Source organism: Aythya ferina (assembly GCF_964211825.1).
Source record: "Aythya ferina genome assembly, chromosome: 26".
NCBI lineage: Eukaryota > Metazoa > Chordata > Aves > Anseriformes > Anatidae > Aythya > Aythya ferina.
The window spans coordinates 5487262-5503085 of NC_140324.1; the positions used below are offsets into that span (position 1 = coordinate 5487262).

At 52.6% G+C, this 15824-nt stretch overlaps 1 protein-coding gene across 2 annotated transcripts in view; it reads right to left on the reverse strand.

Moving 5' to 3' along the window:
* Positions 1-15824, reverse strand: part of GNG7 (G protein subunit gamma 7) — a 64873-nt gene that overhangs the window by 38358 nt on the left and 10691 nt on the right. For both annotated transcript variants that reach the window (XM_084499002.1, XM_084499003.1), the window contains exon 2: positions 14282-14359. The gene's annotated coding sequence lies outside the window, so the exon portion shown is untranslated. The remainder of the gene's footprint in view (positions 1-14281; positions 14360-15824) is intronic.

A 15824-nucleotide genomic window follows, 5' to 3' on the forward strand; every position in this document is an offset into this window, starting at 1 on the left:
AGTCAGAAATCAATTACAGGAACGATTGACAGCCGGATTATTCACCTAAACCCCCGGCACCCTCTCGCTGATTTGCATTTCAAACACCCAATTTCACAGCAGGCCAGGCTGCTTCCCAGGACAGGCTGTTTCTCCATCTCCTCTGCAAGTTCGCACAGGACCGAACTGTTCCTCCAGCTAACCACAAGCAGGCCTTCCTATCTCACCAGAAAACAAAAGGTTTAGTTCAAAAATCACAGTAAGCATTTTTGCACAGATACGAATGTGCTTAGGCAGCTCCAGGCTTCAAAGAATTGGGTACGAGCCCGACAAACCTGGTTTGGCAGAGGCCAGCCCCGAGGCTCGCTGCGTGCAACGCCGCCAGCACTGCCTGAGCACCAGTGTTTTTTTGGGGGGAAAAAAAAAAGCAAAACCCCAGCAGGTCTTTGTGTTGACTGCGACATGGACGCCACCACACGGCCTTGTTAAAACAGTGACGGGGATGTCTCGCGTGTCAGCCGGTGGCTCAGACCCCAAAACAAATGTCATGTTTGCTCAGCCACGTGTGACTAACTCGGGCAGCAGACACCACCGAGCACCCCCGGGTTGCAGCGAGTGCTGCCAAACGAAACCTCAGCTCTGTAGCTGAACAGGACCAGGAGGACACATTCCTGTTTACATGGAATTTAGGTGTTTCAGAGGAAAGACTGATTGAATTATCCTGGCTGCCTGCCGGTTTGGCAGAGGTGGGACGGAGCGGCGGCTTGCCCAAACTCCGGGGCCACGTGCGGGGACCCCTTCTTCCTTCCCAGCTCCTCAGCCCTCCTCGGCCAGGGCTCTTTGGAAGCAGCAGGGCGATGTGGCAGGAAAAGAGGAGCCCTGCTGTGTTTACTGCTGCTGGGAGGAAAGCCCGGCGGGCCGGCAGCACCGAAGGTTAGCTCAGAGCGCAGGTGGAGCGTGTGGGAGGGCAGGAAGGACAAAACCCAGAGCCAGCAAGAACTGACTCAGCAACGCTCCCCCCCCCTTTCATTATCTCTGATCTTACAGCCGAAATGTTAAAGCACACTTTCAGAATGACAACGCGAGCCGGGGATGGTTTACATAACGCTGCTGGAAGCCAGCAAATGTTTCAACCCCTGCAGGTTACCCCGAGCGGGGAAGTCGGTCGCGTTGGGAAGCTGCCGGATGGAAGATGGCATCGTGGGGTGGGAGGATGGCACGCCACGACGTGCAGAGCATGCAGGATCAGCACGGAGGGACGAAGGGATCCCCAAAAGGGACAGGGAGAAGCTGGCAGTGCCACGGGGCTGCAGCCGAGCACAGGTCCTGCTCCTCGCTGCCCCAGCTGCTCTGCAGGCACCGCGTCCTCCTTCCACCTGCAGGTCACTCAGAAGGCATCACTGCAAAGAATTAACCCTAACCAAGTGACAGGAGTAGTGTTACAATTCAAAAATACACTTTATTCCTTTCTCGGATAGGTAAGGAACAGAAATGTTATCAAAGCTGGCAGCTGGCAGCAAAGGGGGATGTGCCACCGGGAGCAGCCGCAAGGCCACCGTGACAAAACATGGACAAAAACCCTGCTGTAGTTGTTTTGCCACCATCTAACATCAGGCCATGTAGGTATTTATGAAGCCTTCTGCAGTGCACTCAGCTAATTCCCAGAAAATCACGTGCCTGCACAGTGGATTCAAGCTTCGGAAGCCTTCCAATGTTTTCCTGCGAAGGGATGCGATCACCGTGCAGCACTAACAGCAATCTGAAATCCTGCCTCGCTGGTGGGCTGCCAGCCACTGACCCAAGCAGCGGCTTATTAAGCCTGCAGTCATCTCTTCCCAGTTATTTCTGTCGAACTACATGCTCCGAGGCTTGACGAGCCTACAGCAACTTCAGGCTGGGGACAGAAGGGCAGATATTAGTTACAGAACCGCATTATAAAACATTCAGAGAAACACTAATTGCTCAGAAATCAGTGCTTGTGTAACGAGCACATGGCAAGAGGCTCTCTGAGCTGCTGCTTGCAGGAGGAAGGCCAGAGAGGAGTCATCGGGCCTGAAGGACTCATTTCATTTCTCAGTCATTAAAAAAACAAAAAAAAAAAGTCAATCCTCCACAGCCGCTTCTACCCACTTTGGCCAATCAATCCTGATCGATCCCCACCGCCTTCGGTCTGGGTGTGAGTCACGGCACCGAGTGACACCCCCATGCAGGGGCTGCTGCCCCCCCAGGCTGAGCACAGCGGGCTCAGGACCCAAGCACGAGGCTGGGGGACGAGCCCACGGCCGATTTATTCCCTGCAGATCCCCGCAGGACAGCCCCGTGGTGATGGGAAGCAGCGGGGCCAGCTGCTGAGAACACAAAGTGCTCCGTCTGGGCTGATTAGCCAAGGAAAAGCCTAACGAGAAAGAAAAAAAAAAAAAAAAGATAATCAAGCCTGCAGGGCAAGGCAGCTGAATGCTGCCCAAAAGCCGTGCTGCAATTTTTTTGGTATGAAACAGCACCTTATTTAGACAATCTGAGGAATGTTACAGAGGGACACCATGGCTGGGGATTTGCATAATGGGCGTCTCCGTCTTGCTTACCTAACGGGGGAAGAATCCCGTCTGTCAGTAAGTCTAGACTGCGGTGGTGAGGCCAGGGGACTGAGGGATCTCCTGGCCAGAAACAACACCGGGCCGGGGCCGGGTGCTGCCATCTGCCGTCACCCACCACGGCCATCTCCGGACCCGAGCTGCTCCACGACACGAGGCTCAGCGTTATTTGGCATTATTCATGCAAAGAAAGCCTCCTCCTGCTTGCCAGGCCCGAGCTGACTCCTTTTGGGGGCTCCAAGGAGCTCCAAGCAAGGAGCCGTGGCCACGGCAGCGCCTCGCTGGCCGGACCGCACTGCTGGCCGTAGCACCTTGCCATTACAGCAACAGGCTCTTTTATTAAAATGCATCCAAGTTATTCAGTATTCGATAAACAGCGGCAGCATAATGGCTCTAAACTCAGAATAATCTCAAGGTTTTCGTAGCCCAACAGAGACCTCTGCAGCCCAGGCAGGCTCACTGCACGCCGCGGCACGAGGCAGCGCTCGGCGCCGGTAGGGCTTTGGGAGATCCACCACCCAGCAGGCACAAAGCTCGGGTTTTAGGCAAAAAGATCGGGATTTAGGCACGTTTCCACCTGCACCACGGGGTTTGGAACCGCACAGACCTCAATGCTTCCAAGCGAAGAGCAGCAGCAACTCGTCACCCATCCAAATTCTTCCTGCCCCAAAGCGTGCCAGCGTGGCACACCTCGCCCCAAGCCCCAGTGGGGACATCAAACATCTCCCAAAATGGGGAGGTCTGAAACACTCCAGCATCCAGACCCCCAGACCTAAACCGTACACTAAGCGAAGCAAAGCTCCTTCCCTACTTTGAAATCCAGCCCCCCGATGTAAAGACAACCTGCTGCTAGGACGTGAGCGAGGTGCCCTGCTCCCAGCGAGCGGGTTCCCATCTCCAGGCTGAATTTCCTTCACCTCGTGGGTATTTCACACATGGGATTGGACATGTAGGGTCTCACGAGAGGCCTGTGGGTGCACGAAGATGCTGCCGAGGCTGCACGGGCAGCACTGCTGGCAGCTGTGCCACCACCAAGAGGCAGTGACCAGAGAAAGGCAGCGCTGAGGCTCCCGTACCGCAGCCCGTACTGCACATTCAAGACATTTTCTGTCCTACGCAGCATCAAGCATCATTTCTTTCAAGGAAAAAGATCTCAGAGTATTTCCTATAAGCTGCTGCACTCAGCAGTCAGCATCTGGTGACCAGCAGGGCAACAAAGGATGACTGGGCTGTGGTCAGGCCCGACCGCAGCGCGTCACGCGCGGGGCACAGCGCTGCCACCCCTACGGCGGGCGAGCTTCGAGACCTCCAAAAAAAGAGGGACACGAAGGCAGGGTTCCGTGAAAAACAGCAGGAGCTATCTTGCAAAACAGTGGTGAAAACGTGCTGCTGGAATGCTGTTTGTAGGAAGTCGGAGCAGACAAAAAGCCTTGCTTAACCCCGCCGTTGTTTCCTCCAAAATGTGCTCGGCTGATAGGGCTCTGCGCCGCGAGGTCAGCGGAGGCGTCGCTCCTGTTCAAATCAAACTTCAACACTGCTCGGGGTGCACACAGGGAAAATACCAACAGAATGGAGAAACCGGGCTAAAACCTCCCGATTAAAGCCCAGATCTCTGCTCCCAGATCACCCAAAAATCTAGAGCGATCTCAAGCAGCACAAGTGCTGTTTAACTTATTTCGTCTACAGACGAGTCATGAGGCTTTAATCACCACGCTGCTTCATTAGCTGGAGCTCACTAATTACAGCATTTGTTAGTCAGCACTGGCAGATAATGCTTCAGTGCTGATTGTTTGCGTAGGGGAGACTGGAACTGATGATTTAATAAGTTTCATGGCATACAAGGCGAGGTGCAAGAGCTGTCCTCAGCAGAACGGAGAAAATCGTCGCGGTCTCGCCGTGCCACGAAAGCAGCAGCTTGGGTGGGATCACCAGCACGGTGCCAGCGTTCAGAGGAGACAGCAGGGAGCTAGGAAGGTGCTCACCCTGCACCACCACGCGCTGAGCCTCCTGCCTCCACCCTGGCCCCTTTGCTCGGGGCAGGGAGAAGCCAGGACGCCTGCACCATCACCTCCTTCAGCACGCAGCAAGAATTTTCGGAAAAAGAACCAAAAAGGCACCGTCTGCAGCACCTCCTGTTCACGAGACGCTGGTTAACACACACGCAGAAGCTGGGTAAAAAAAGGAAGCTGAGCTCCAGCACCCAGCTCCAGCAGCTACAAGCTGCTCTTCCCCAGCCCTGCGCGGGAACAAAGGCTCCCCCACACGCCTCGCGCCTCCTGACTAAGAGGGACACGTCTTCGGAATCCGTGGAGCTCCTACCCTAATTAAGGAGGTGGATCGCTGTTACATAACGAGCAGCACGCTATCCTCGTGGGCAGGGCAAGCACCGGGCTTCACCTCTGACCGGCAAGGAGCAAGACGAGTCCCCTCCGAGGGTGCCTGGGAACAGCTTGTGCAGTTGAGCAAACACCACGGCGGCGTCTCGCCGCGGCGTTCTCCATCCGTGGCAGGTAAAACAGCCAGCAGGGAAGGTGAAACAACACCCGGACAATACTGCCAGTTTCCCAAGAGTCGAGTTGTTCTTGCTCACCTTGCTGCAGCAGAGCAGTTTTGGCTACTTACACATACTTGCTGCCACAGCATCCCAGTTCCATCCCATTCCTTCCAGAAAAGGGAACTGGGATTCAGGAGATCGGCCGCTGGCACACCGAACAGATGGTGCGTTATTAATGAAGTTCAAATTCGGAATAATACATCTCGCTCCGCTGATTGCGACTTTATTACCATAATATTTACTCCAGTAATCAGCGTGGTGAAGGCGCTGCGCTGCCTTCAGTCGTCTGTTTTCCCTGTTATCAATTTCCCATCCCGAAGAACGCCCTGTCCCAGGTACATTTTGAAATTAACATTGGCTCCTTTCAATTTTATGGTGTTTCCAAGCACATTTTTTTTCCCCTGTTGCACACAACAGACACACTGGCAGGGAATGAAGGCATTTTCGTTTGTTTTTATAAACAATGTTCACGACCTGGAGGTCAAGCTTGGTATTTCTGACCCCGAATTTGTGGCATCTGAAACTGGAGATAAATAATGCTTCGGCTACTGGATGAGAGCTGACTTAAATACCCCGCTCTGGATTTCCCTGCCATCTAGCTACAGGACTACAGCCAGCAGATGTTGAACTCCTGTCCCCTGCGGTGGGAGAGGAAGAGCTTTTGCACCTTCGTGTTACTGGGGGGATGCTGCAGAGCGGTGCTCGAGCAAAAAAACCCAGCGCAGAGCCCTTTGGCTGAGCACGGGCACACTGGCAAGCTCAGCTTTCAAGAAACAAACACCAAAACCTCAAAAACTTTACGGCGGGAGGACTGAGCTGGCCTCTGGAAAACACAAAAACCACCACGGGGAGAGCTTCGAGACACGACCAGCGCTGGCAGAGGCGGGGATGCTCCCCTGCCCGCCGCCTTACGGGAGCACGGCCCCCTTCCTGCCTACCCGTAAGCGTTGCTCAACCCTCCTCCGGTCAGCCCAGCTCACCGCTGGGAGCGAGAGCCGTGGACTCCTTCCAAGAATCCATCCGAGCCGAAATCCAACCCTGCTTGTTTTCCCCACTCGCTGCCTGAACACAAACACGTTTGTTTTTTTTTTTTGTTTTTTTGTTTTTTTTTTTCAGGGAGCAAAACCCACGTCACTTAACTCCCCGCTGGGTTTCAGGCCATGGTTCGCCTTGCCCCTTTTACCTCCATCTCCTGCTTTCAGTAAGTCACTGAGGGACAGTTCTCATGCCCTTGTGTTGTTTTTTTTTTTTTCAGAACAGCAAATTCTCACAAATACCACACCGAAAACACGAGCACCAACACCAGCTATCTGTGTAAACACGAAGGTGAGAGCGAAAGAGAAAGCCCCGTTATGGAAAAAGGAAGCACCTGCAGCAGGGTGCGAGACCGAGAGACCAAAACGGAGCGTGGGCCACAAGCCTGAAGGCTTCAGCCAACAGCAGAAGGCTCGGGATCAGCCCCAGCTCATCTCCTGGACCCCAAAACCAGGAAGGCACCGGCTGCTTCCTCGAATTCCCCGGCTTGAGCCGGGTTCTCCATCGCATCGCCCGCGTGCAGGGTGGGAGAAAGGGGGGAGGAAGATGAGCAGCCTGGGGGAATTTCAGCCATCAATAAGCAAAGAGCCTCTTCAGCCCTCTCCGTATGGCATGATGTGCCTCTTGGAAGGAAGATCGCTCTCCCCATAGCCCGCTGCCTCCTGCTAATTGCTCTAAGGGATGAACTTGCCCCCGTAAATCACGGGCTGCACGGAGCCAGCGCTCAGCTCTAGCCCCCGCTCGCTGCCTCCCAGCTCTTCCAGCTCTACGTGATTTTATCGCATGAAAAAATAATTACTGCTTCTAAATGGCAAACAGATTGGAATAGCAAGCAGCTTGGCCCCGTGAAGTATGTGCAGTTGTTTAAGTGTCTCTGGTGCTCTCGGAGAGGTGATAAATGCCGAGCTGCTGCCGCCTCCGAGCTGCAGGGGAGAGCTCGAAGCCACAGCCAACGACGAGCCACCCAAAACCCCAAATCTACCTTTTGACTGAACTGAGCTCTGCTGACAGCAATCACGAGAGGCAACACCCAGTACGGGGAATTTCCTCTGTGAGAGTCACAGCATGGCCAAATGCTCGATGGAGGGGAAAAAAAAAGAGAACCCTCATCTATACCAAACGAAGTCTTGAAGCCGCAGCTACCTAAGCAAATGCCTGGAACGGCGTTACAGACACCTTTATTTGTACTGTTCCTCCTCGAACTTCGTTGATGCACCTGCCTTTTTGACTGCCCTTTCTTTCCTTTTGTTTTAAAAGCAGCGCAGGGATCCCTGGGCTCAGTGCTCTCACAGCAGCCACCGCAGCCCTTCAGATCCCTCCTGTAACCGGTCACCATTTTAAGCTCTGTTGGGGTTTCCTGCAAGCACAGCCGTTCAGGGCTGCTGTCGAGCCACATCAGAAGTCTCTGCAGCTGAAGACAGGCCCTGAGCAGCTCCCAGGGGAAAAACCAGCGAGAGCAGCAGCCCCTGCGAGGCACCTGCAGCTCTGAATTTCGACCTCTCCACCCCAGAGAGCCCCTCTCATCTCCGCAGCACCGCCTCGTGGCCCTCGCAGAGCCTCCCAGGGGACACACACTTGTCCCCCTCGGTTGTCCTGCAGTCAGTGCCAGCCCTGCAGACACCCCGAGCTCGGCCTGATGAACTGCAGCAGCGTTTCTCCTGCTCTCAGCCCTTTGAACCCAAGGTTAATGCACGAGGCGCAGTTTGCAGCGGGGAAAAAAGCGAGCCAAAAAAACTTTCCAGAGGAACACAACACCATCTTCGGCTTTCCGCAGAAATGAGCCTTTTGTTTACAGGCTTGCAGGAGCTGACTCCAGGGGCTGGTCTGTTCTTGCTCAGAGAGGGAAAACAAGCCTGACCTCAGTGTGCTGGAATAAACTCTGCCCCCTCCTTCCTCGCATGCTTCTCCCAGTGCAAAGGTAAAGAACACGATATCCCGCAGCGTGACCCGGCTGAGCGCAGCGTGACCACGCGCTGCCGCTCGCCGACACCGAAAACAAGGCCAACGGAGCCAAGAAGGTGAGCGAGCTGGGCCAGCTCCTGCCTTCATTCATCTGGAGGCGCTGGCCAGCGGCTTCCCAGCCGGCCAAAGGTCTCCAGTAAGTCAGCTGGCCCCCAGTACGCCGCGTCCAGCGCTCGCCGCTCAGCGCACGGCTCCCGGTGCGCAGCCAGCCGCGCGGCAGGCACTCCCCTATCTCCCACTCGTGGCGTTTCCTACGCGGGCGATAAGCAGGCTGCAATTTCCTCCCAGCGGATATTGCAGAGCAGCGCCTGCCCGAACAAAGCCCTCAACATCGCCGTGTTGGAGTCCGAGGGGCTCCGCCACCCGCGTTAGGAGCTCGTCGCGGGCGTTTGTCGCACCAACGGGTCTGGAAAAAAACACCTCGTTGGTTTTGGTCCTTCTTGACCCATGCCGTGGTTATATTTTGGGCCAGAAGCCTTTGCTCATTCTCACCCTGCACCACAAGAACCAGACTATCACAGATACCCTGCAGTGGGTGGGAGCGGCGAGGAGGGGAATTCCTTTCCGAACTGCCTGGAAGCGGCAACAGTTGGTAATGCAAGGCATCTCCCGAGGCAAAGCCTGCAGCTGCCAACGTTCCCTCAGAGCCGGTGCAAAGCTGGAGGGAAGACAGATCATCCAGATCATCCCTTCCAGCCCACCGGCAAGCCTGCGGTGCCAGGAACTCCGTGGGAGGCGGTCGCTGCAGAGCCTTTCCAGCACCCCCTTCCAGCTCCCCGGCAGGAGGAATTTGCTTTCCTTCCCTCGGACGCTCCAAGATCCGGCAGGTCGCAGGGCAGGCGGGCGGCTGATGCTGTCAGCGATTCCTACTGCCACTAATAAAGAGCGCTAGGAAAGGATTAGAGGGAACACACAAGGTTCAGAGAATCCTTCTGCAGGAAGAGGCTGCCGTATGAGCAGTCTTTACGACTTTTCAAGAGCGTTTGAGTATGTGACAGGGTAAGAATCAAAGCCACTGCATGCATTAGGTGAACGAGACAGCAGCCCAGTCACCTCTGCACATAAAGCTCAGTGTGCAATGTTCCTGATAACACGATTTGGGATTGCAATGTGAGAATAAGAGAAAATTGCATTTGCACTGGCTGTGACTTTAGACTCTTTAGCTCCAGCCTGCTCGTTCAGTGAAGAGCCCCAGGATTTAGGAAGCCCAGAGCCACCAGCAGGCTGTTGGAGCAGAACAGCCTCCGAGCCCTGCCCTGGTGAGAGCAGCGTGCCCGTGCCGTGCTGGTGCCCGCGCCGTGCTGGTGCCAGCACCGCCTGCCCCCGTGCAGCGCGGTTGGGCAACGCAGAACAGCTCATGGAAAATCAGAAGCTGCCAAATGGCCGAGGGCTCCTTCCGAGGCGTCTGATGGATCCCTCCTCGAGGAACTTGGGAACTGTTACATGCCGTACCCGTGGGCCAAACGCAAGCATTCCAGGCAGGTAGTGCTGACGGGCACCCAGCAGCACCGGCACGGGACCGTGATTCACGGCCACGCCGCAACCGCACGAGGTCGGCACCTGCCGTGGCAAGCAGGTCGCAGACCCACACCAGAGCTTTAGGATCCCCCAGGACCGATGTCTCGATGAAGTTAAAGGGAGAAGAACACGTTCCTTGGGGTAAAGGTGCTCAGACCACGCTCGAAATTAAAGAGCCTTACTGGGATAACCCGCCCTGGTTGTAATTCTGCTACGCAGTGCTCTAAAAATAGGCAAAAGGTACTGGCCCAGAGGTAGACTTTGCCCAGTCTCCAAAAATAGACACCCAAAAATAGTAAATCATTACCAAGCAATTGCATCTGGACAACCAGTGCAAAACATCCGTGGTAAAAGACAGAGTTCATCGAGTTTTTAACTTTTCCCCATTAATTCCTCCAAGGGACGAGCAGATTCCTCTCTCCTTGCCCACAGCAGCCCTGCTATTTTCCAGCAGGCGGCCCAGGATTTTTGCTAAGTAACAGCTGCCACAGCCAGTGCACATTTGCTTTTGGAAGCAAACTGCTGGTTGTGAAGTTGCTAGGAGGTCTGTGCTGGCAACTTGCTCTGGAAGCCTTTTTTTAAGTCCTAAAAAGGGAAGGCTCGGAGGAGAGGCGAGCGAGAGGGGCCTTCCCTCCGGCCTGCAGGGCTTCACACCTCCAGGGACCTACGCTGCAAGCTGCCAGCCCGCAGGAACCGTTCAACGGGCCCCCCAGCAGTACATCTGTCGCTTTGAGGCCCCTCCACGGGGGGATTTCTGAGCAGCAGCTGCTCCTGTGAAGCTCGGCTCCGTCGGGTTTCTGAGAGCAACAGGAAACGCTGCCAGCAGCTGTGCTGCCCGAGGACAGAAAGCAACGCGGCCCCCGCGCAGCACCGCCGGCACAAAGGACCTGTGCACGAGCAGCTTTGTGGGTGGAAGGTGCAACTCTAGACCTGTTGTCCTGTAAGAAATAATTCCTAATTAAGCGTACAGGGTCCTACAAAGCCATCAGCTGAGGTGAGCAGGGCAGCTAGCACGGAGCTGCCTGCATTCCCACCCCACGCCGGGCTCCGCTGATGAGCCTGGGTGCTCGGAAGCACGGTTCCTACACGATCCCACATTCCTGCTCAGGCTTTGTTTTTCCTCGGAACAAAAGAGGAAAAAGTTCAAAATAAGCCCTGCAGACAGCAACATTCCATTCGCAAGAGTTCATTCTTAAAAGGAACGGGACAAACTAATTCCTCAGTAAATATTTGGGGTTACAACTCCGCTTCGCACCATCTCCTTCAACACTTCCAAGGGTTCAGAGAGCCAGTAATAGACTCAGGACACCAGCCCGTGGAAACAACAGGACTTATTTCAGCAGTAACAGAGCTATTTTTAAAAGTTTTACTTATGGGATGCCAATTTCCTCAAGCTGTTTGGAAAATGAAATGTAAAAACGTACAAACACTAATGGAACAAAAATGCGCTATAGCAACAGCCTCCTCTTGCTAGGAGATACACCAGATATGTTCCGGCTTTCCGATTCTCTTTCATCCCCAAATCACCTTTTCCTCCTTTTAGACAACAGATCAAGAATAGCAACAAAAAAAAAATCGCTATGTCTGTAGCAAAAAATATTTGTTTATGGAGAAAGTTTGTTCCTATAAAAAAAAAAATAAATCTGCCAGTTTTAGCAAATGCCTCCAGCTGTTACAAAGAGATCAAACCAGGGACAATGCACATCTTCGCTCTGGGGATGCTCACGTTTAATGTAATTAGATTAGCTCAGTGTCTCTGCCAAGCAAATAAGCAACACAAGAAGTCCTTTTATGTCGCTGACAACCTCCTAAAAATCGGAGGAATTTTAAAATGTACACCAACCCAACAACTGCTTGCAACAGGAAGAGGAGGTGAAAGAGTATCCAGCTGAAGCAGCAAGGGAGAATTCATTACACTGTAAATACCAAAGCGAAACACAGATGGGATACTGAGGTTTATAATTCTTAAAGTGCCATTATAAAAGTGCACAGGCATTTGCTGTTCAATATTATGACAGGCATTCAGCCGGGTAACGTATAGCTATTTTCATAGTTGCACCAACAATTCGAGAACTGTTCCAGTAAAACAAACACGAAACATCAACAGGCTGTTGACTTCAAATCACTGAAAATGCCACTCAAAAAAAACCAAAAAACACCACGATGACAAACTAGCAGTGCTTCCAAGCTAGCACTAAAGCACTCCCCGGGGAAGGGATCTTTCCCCTTTCCTACAAGATGGATAAAGTTCAATCTGTTCTGCCATTACAGCAAGTGAAAAGGGAGCGAAGAAAAAGGTCTCCTCGAAGGAAGGGAAGGGTTTAAAAGCAAGGTTAATTGCTTGGTTTTAAATGTGGATATTTCTCCTGGGATACATTTTTATCTCAAAGCAACTTCTGAGGTTATTTCAATGTGCTTTCATGTTATACAAGCGCCCTATCTTCTAGAGGCTATCAAGCAGTTTTATATAGCCAATTAGCAAGAAAACCAAATAAAAGCCATAATGAACCCTGAGAAAACGGGGTGCTCTTGATGCATCAGTGATCACAGGGCCAGGGAAGCATTTCTGCAAGACGCAAGTCGCCAACAAAGAAGTCTTCGTGTAAATCTAGGAACTAAACAAAACTCGACAGGATTAAACCCAGCTTCCTAACCACCAGAAAGGTGCTGAGGGTCCCGCCGGGCAGCGGCGACCTGCTGGCTGCTCACCACACAGAGCTGAACGGAGCAAAAGGGGTCACAAACGGCTCCTGAAAACAGAAGCCAAGTCCAGCAGTGGCAACTTGTTCGCAGCCCTGCTTCAGGAATGGCTTAAAAAGGGAAAAAAAGCAGGCGGCGGGCTGGAGAGAGATGCATGCTTACATACTTCAGTAAAAATCTGTCTCTTCAGTGAAGAAAGATTTGCTTTTGAGACGGAGACTGGCATAAGCATTTCCTGCTTGGAGCCCTGAGGCGATATATTACAATATAACAACCTCCATAAGTTTTCCTTTTTTTGTTTTTCTCCCCGATTTCCTTATGTTTCGAATTAACTCTCCAGTCCACCCTGACTCACAGCAAGGCTCGGTGCTGATTCCATGAAAATCGCTCCCTTCTTGGAGGAGACACCAAGTGCAAAAAGTAGGGCAAAATGACGCAAGTGGAACCGACAGGCGACATTTCTCATGAAAGTGAGGCAACAGGAAGCACCGCTGTACTCCTGCCACAACCCGGGGAAAGGACGACCAGCCGCATGATAAAACACAGCTCCTAATACATTTGCTAATGAGCGTGCCAGTCAATTACTCATTCCAAATTGATTTAAGGACTTAGGCTCTCTCAGCTGTCTGGAGACTGACGCTGCTGCTCTGATCACGAGCAGCTCACGCCTGGAGCTGCAGCGCGGTCCAGCTGCCAGGGACACACTGCCCTCTCTTGGAGATCCCACTCAGAACCCAGGCTCCCAAACCAGCCCTGCGGAAGGATGCTGAAGACCAAAGTGCTGCTGGCATCTCTCAAAAACTCAATTTTTACCACTCTGGGTCAACGACCAACGCTACGTGATGGATTGCTTTGAAGAAAGAAGAGTGAATGTCTATGGGAAGAGCTGCGGTCAAGGTAGGCCAGTTTTAACCGATAACCTTGAAGGTACCATCCTACCAAAACTTTAATCTTCTCACCTGGAATGAAAGGCAGATAGCGCGTGGCACAATTGTGCCTTCCCTGGAGTATATTGTAACAGATAAAAAGCGTGGTGATGCCATGTTAACAGTCAAAGAATGTAATGTATTTTAAAAAATAATCCAATTTACAGACAACAGCTACCTTAGGAAATCGGGGTTTTTTGTGACCTTGGGGTAATTTTAGACACTTGACATCCTACTGATGGACTGTGAGCAGGTAAATACCCTCACAGACATGGACTTCTGTGTTTCGGCTCCCCAGCAGTGAAACAGGAGCGGTCTCCACCTGAAAGCTGGAGCTAAAACCAGAGGCTACTGCTCAAAGCAGCCACCCTTGCAGCGCTCAGAGGCCCCAGCGTACCACTGGGAGCAGCAGCCTAGCTGTTCTGCCATCAGAAAGCCGCAATTGTTACCGCTACCTAAGGTGCCTGAAGTTTCGTCATAATTTATCGAGCAGCCCTCTCAGGAACACGGCCTTCAAAGACAATTATTTAACCACTCACCCCTCGCATGACTAAGGGACCAGGTGATGCAGGGTACACGGAGATCTAGCACTTAGTGCTCTCGACAGAAAAGGCAGTTCAATTACTGCCCTGCGTCCAGCCCTGAAAAAGCACCTTTTCAGCCCGAAATCAGGGTGTACAGAGGTGCTCGCTGCAGTGACAGGATTGTAAGCGGCAGGTCTCGATGCACAGGGCAGGAGCAGAGCAGCCCTTCCCGAGGCTGCTGTGTGACCGACCCTCAAGTTACAGCCTTTCAAGGAACAGAATAAAACATTGCAAACGCCAACTGTTTGTGAGTTGTTACCCAAGCAGCGTTGAGGCCTTGGTCAAACTACCTCCAGGTGACTCTGAGCGTGCTGCTAGCCTTGTAAGATATCCGTGGTTTGGGAAGTCAAGGATACAGAGACCTGAGGAGTTAACTGGGAGGCAGGAGGGATGGTTTGGAAAGCTTTTTGGTGTGCTGCTGCATAAACATACCTGGTTAGGGAGCGTTCACCCTGCCGCCTTCAGAACAAAGGCAGATGTGCTCTCTGGCTTGAGAAATGGCCGGTTCTCCTAAAAGAAAGGAAACAGAGAGAGTTTTCAGCAATTAAAACGTGACTGCGGGGAATGCTTGCTACTCTGCGAATATCAGGCTTTGATCCAACCGGCTGAAGCACCTCATATCTTTATTTTAATTTATTTATTTATTTTTAAGACAGCGGACATCACAGCCATCCAGCTACAAAGCCCCTTCTCACGCTGACAGACACAGGCAGTACGTTCTCCTTGCATGAAACCAGGCCGGAGCCGGCTCTCAAGGAACTATTTCGGGTCACCTCATGAGAATGAGGGAAACGTCACATGGATTCACGGGTTAGCAAGCCAGCAGCTCTGCTGGCTTTAAGGCCGACGGGAGGCACAGCACCTGCCTGCATCCAGTGCAGTTCTGGCTCGAGTCTGAAGATGGCCCCACGCTCACAAGGGATGCCAGGCGCTCCTGCCTCCCTGAGCAACACCCAAAAAAAATATCACCGGGCACACAAAGAGCGGAGAAATATTCCGAATGCTTAGTCAGCCATCAATCACATGTTATTTGTCATACGCTGACAGCGGAGATGCTGTGAAGGCAAGGAAGCAGTCACATACATGCATTGTATATTTCTAAAGATGTAAGGCTGCAATACAGAAGCTACAACAAAAGAAACCAGAGAAAAATAGCATGAGCAACTCAGGGAAGTCAAAAAGAAAGACAATGACAAAGATAGATTTAACTAAAGAAAGGGAAGGGGAAGGCATATCTGCAGTATTTCATTTTTTGTTCCTCCTCACAATGATCAAATTAAAAAGCCCACACACTTAAATTAAGTACAAGTTAGAGGGGAGTTGGAAATACAGTCATTCAGATTCACTATTTAGGTTAGGAAAATTGCTGCATTATATTCCTTTGTCAAGCGGCAGATGATGAAATCTGCAGAAGAAAATGCGGAATTTGGACCCATCTCACACGAAGCCAGAAGGAAAGCCGGGGGGCAAAGGGACGGGTTTCCGAGCGGCCCCAAGAAGCCCTGGCCCCATCAGCATCATCCACCAGGGCACACACGACAGCAGCTAGACACGAGTGTGCCTGACCTTCTCTCTCCCCCATGTCCTACGGCCAGCCCTAACGCCACCCTCAGACCCGGCCCACCACGTTTTAGGCCCCATCGCTACTTTATTTTTATTTATTTTTTAGACAACCGGGTATGCGACGAACATAAAAACCAGAATTGAGGCGGGGGAGCAGGGCACAGTTAGAGCTGCGATTTTCCTTTGCTCAGGAACCTTCGCTGTGTTTAATTCATACAGTCGAGCACACCTCTGATAAAAACCCCTGTCTCCACGAGCTTTGAGCAGGATTCGTCCCTGACTTAGCACCCCACCGCCATTTCCCCTCCTGGGCCCGAGGCCTCAGCTGCCACCACAGCGCCCGAGGCCCAGCGAGACCCCTCAGGGCTTGACCCCCGACAAGGCCCCGCCGTATATTAGCAGAGAAATACCC